Raw genomic sequence first — 3,898 nt, forward strand, 5'->3', positions numbered from 1 at the left:
TCGCTCGAAAGCTCTCGTTCGTGCGGCCTTCACACGGCCTCAAGGTACGCAGTTCTAAACAGCCTTACATTCCATGCTGGTGTGCCAAGCCCCCCCACCCACCCGCAGGGAGGAACTTGGGCTCTTCTGAGAAACACCAGTGTGCGCCACAAGTGAAACCAGGGCGTCTCCCCCAGGACGTCGCCGAACGGCGGTCGGATGCCAGAGGTGTACTTCCAGCCGGAAAAAGAGGGAAAAGGACAGCTTCCCCAGGGACAATTCCGGACCCTTGGGACCATCCAGAATCACCAAGGCCTCAACTTTGCACGGCCTGGGGAACGCTCTTCCGCCTGCCCAGCAATCCCCACGTCAAAACCTGTCTCGGCAGAGGCAGGCACTCTCTCCCTTGTACCAGATAGCTCGGCAGAGACTTCCGAGAAACATGCTGCGTCATTCAGCTTGAACGTGGGACGCGGAGGGGAGAGTTCGCTCTCTCCCCGTTTGGAGGCGCCTTGCGCTTGGCTTCAAAGCTGCCTTGAACAGCACTAGCGGCCCGACGTCTCTGCACGGCAGGACTGTCGTTGTGGGCCGAGGCTGCGTGTTCTCCCAAAGCGAAAACCGTGCTGGCAATGCCTTTCTAGGAACTCCTCCCACGGCACCCCAGGTTCAGCTCCGGCCGAACGAAAGGTGACCTCAGGCCTCAAGGTAAGTTCCAGTGTTTCACGTCGGGGGAGTTGGGTGTGCAGCGGTTTCCATGAGGCCATACTCCACCACGGAGTGCCTTAACTCTGCGACGCTCCTGGGGGCACACAGGATAGGAGCTCGTTCGCCAATTTCGCAGGATGACTTCTCTCCGTGCCGGAACGGCGGCTCCTGGCTTCTGAGGAACCTTAGCCTAAACAGGCCCCTGGAGAAAGCTCTTCACGTTCATAGCAAGGGCAACGTACTGCTCTCTGGCTTGCCTGGGTTGAGTGCCCCAGTCGTCAAAGAGCCTCGCGAAGGCAGTGCTGCGCAGACTCCCTTTGCCAGTCGCACGGCCTCCTTGACTGAAAGAGAACTGCAGTGCCAAAAGGCACCGTGCTGACGACTGGCTCCAGGAGGAGACTCGGGACAGCACTCTCACAGAAGCGAAAGCTAGGCTGTGGGCCCAGCCTGAGGACCAGCACGTTTTCCACACTTAACACAGCTAAGGCATGAGCCAGACGACAGCCTTGGTCACTGAGGCCTACCTAAGGTACTGCCATACTTACCCACTAGATCCCACGCAGAGGTCCCTGTGCCCAAAAGGGCCTCCACGGAAGGGCCCTGTCCCTCCCGTTGTGTTTCCTTGAGGTAATCGGAAACCACTGAGGATACCGGTAGGAGCTCAGGTATGAAGCTGGGCGACCCTGGCCAAACCTGATTCCCCTCCGTGGTAGACGAGACAGTGGCGGGTCCGAAGCTGCCTGAAGCACACTCCTCGCGCGCACCTTCGCTTTGCTGCCGGAAGGCCTCACATAAGGAGTCTGAGTTTACTCGTGACAGAAGAAGTCTGAGTTGACTCGTGTGAGGCCTGCTGCTCTCAGTTCCTTGCTGGGAGCTCCAGCAGGAGCGCTCTGGAGCTCGCCGGCAGGAGAATTGTGAGTCCCCCCGCCCCACCCCGGCCTCAAGCGAAAGTCCAGATTTCCCCCGTTAGTAACACCTCGGAGTGCCAGAGGGAGCGGAGGGGCATGCGTTCACGGAATGCTTTCAACCGTGCAAGGTATTTCACGAGACACTGTGCACTCACGTTCGTTGTAACAACTGTCAAAGGGCACTCACTCTATGCCTTCCAACTCCTCGGCTGTGTTTGAGCCCCAGGAAGTAAATGCGTTCGTTCGACGAAGCTCCGTGAAGGTGCAACGGTGACGGCGAAGCGCTGCCCTGTTCGCTCGAAAGCTCTCGTTCGTGCGGCCTTCACACGGCCTCAAGGTTCGCAGTTCTAAACAGCCTTACATTCCATGCTGGTGTGCCAAGCCCCCCACCCACCCGCAGGGAGGAACTTGGGCTCTTCTGAGAAACACCAGTGTGCGCCACAAGTGAAACCAGGGCGTCTCCCCCAGGACGTCGCCGAACGGCGGTCGGATGCCAGAGGTGTACTTCCAGCCGGAAAAAGAGGGAAAAGGACAGCTTCCCCAGGGACAATTCCGGACCCTTGGGACCATCCAGAATCACCAAGGCCTCAACTTTGCACGGCCTGGGGAACGCTCTTCCGCCTGCCCAGCAATCCCCACGTCAAAACCTGTCTCAGCAGAGGCAGGCACTCTCTCCCTTGTACCAGATAGCTCGGCAGAGCCTTCCGAGAAACATGCTGCGTCATTCAGCTTGAACGTGGGACGCGGAGGGGAGAGTTCGCTCTCTCCCCGTTTGGAGGCGCCTTGCGCTTGGCTTCAAAGCTGCCTTGAACAGCACTAGCGGCCCGACGTCTCTGCACGGCAGGACTGTCGTTGTGGGCCGAGGCTGCGTGTTCTCCCAAAGCGAAAACCGTGCTGGCAATGCCTTTCTAGGAACTCCTCCCACGGCACCCCAGGTTCAGCTCCGGCCGAACGAAAGGTGACCTCAGGCCTCAAGGTAAGTTCCAGTGTTTCACGTCGGGGGAGTTGGGTGTGCAGCGGTTTCCATGAGGCCATACTCCACCACGGAGTGCCTTAACTCTGCGACGCTCCTGGGGGCACACAGGATAGGAGCTCGTTCGCCAATTTCGCAGGATGACTTCTCTCCGTGCCGGAACGGCGGCTCCTGGCTTCTGAGGAACCTTAGCCGAAACAGGCCCCTGGAGAAAGCTCTTCACGTTCATAGCAAGGGCAACGTACTGCTCTCTGGCTTGCCTGGGTTGAGTGCCCCAGTCGTCAAAGAGCCTCGCGAAGGCAGTGCTGCGCAGACTCCCTTTGCCAGTCGCACGGCCTCCTTGACTGAAAGAGAACTGCAGTGCCAAAAGGCACCGTGCTGACGACTGGCTCCAGGAGGAGACTCGGGACAGCACTCTCACAGAAGCGAAAGCTAGGCTGTGGGCCCAGCCTGAGGACCAGCACGTTTTCCACACTTAACACAGCTAAGGCATGAGCCAGACGACAGCCTTGGTCACTGAGGCCTACCTAAGGTACTGCCATACTTACCCACTAGATCCCACGCAGAGGTCCCTGTGCCCAAAAGGGCCTCCACGGAAGGGCCCTGTCCCTCCCGTTGTGTTTCCTTGAGGTAATCGGAAACCACTGAGGATACCGGTAGGAGCTCAGGTATGAAGCTGGGCGACCCTGGCCAAACCTGATTCCCCTCCGTGGTAGACGAGACAGTGGCGGGTCCGAAGCTGCCTGAAGCACACTCCTCGCGCGCACCTTCGCTTTGCTGCCGGAAGGCCTCACATAAGGAGTCTGAGTTTACTCGTGACAGAAGAAGTCTGAGTTGACTCGTGTGAGGCCTGCTGCTCTCAGTTCCTTGCTGGGAGCTCCAGCAGGAGCGCTCTGGAGCTCGCCGGCAGGAGAATTGTGAGTCCCCCCGCCCCACCCCGGCCTCAAGCGAAAGTCCAGATTTCCCCCGTTAGTAACACCTCGGAGTGCCAGAGGGAGCGGAGGGGCATGCGTTCACGGAATGCTTTCAACCGTGCAAGGTATTTCACGAGACACTGTGCACTCACGTTCGTTGTAACAACTGTCAAAGGGCACTCACTCTATGCCTTCCAACTCCTCGGCTGTGTTTGAGCCCCAGGAAGTAAATGCGTTCGTTCGACGAAGCTCCGTGAAGGTGCAACGGTGACGGCGAAGCGCTGCCCTGTTCGCTCGAAAGCTCTCGTTCGTGCGGCCTTCACACGGCCTCAAGGTACGCAGTTCTAAACAGCCTTACATTCCATGCTGGTGTGCCAAGCCCCCCCACCCACCCGCAGGGAGGAACTTGGGCTCTTCTG

Source organism: Lagenorhynchus albirostris, unplaced genomic scaffold (assembly GCF_949774975.1).
Source record: "Lagenorhynchus albirostris unplaced genomic scaffold, mLagAlb1.1 scaffold_141, whole genome shotgun sequence".
NCBI classification, from domain to species: domain Eukaryota; kingdom Metazoa; phylum Chordata; class Mammalia; order Artiodactyla; family Delphinidae; genus Lagenorhynchus; species Lagenorhynchus albirostris.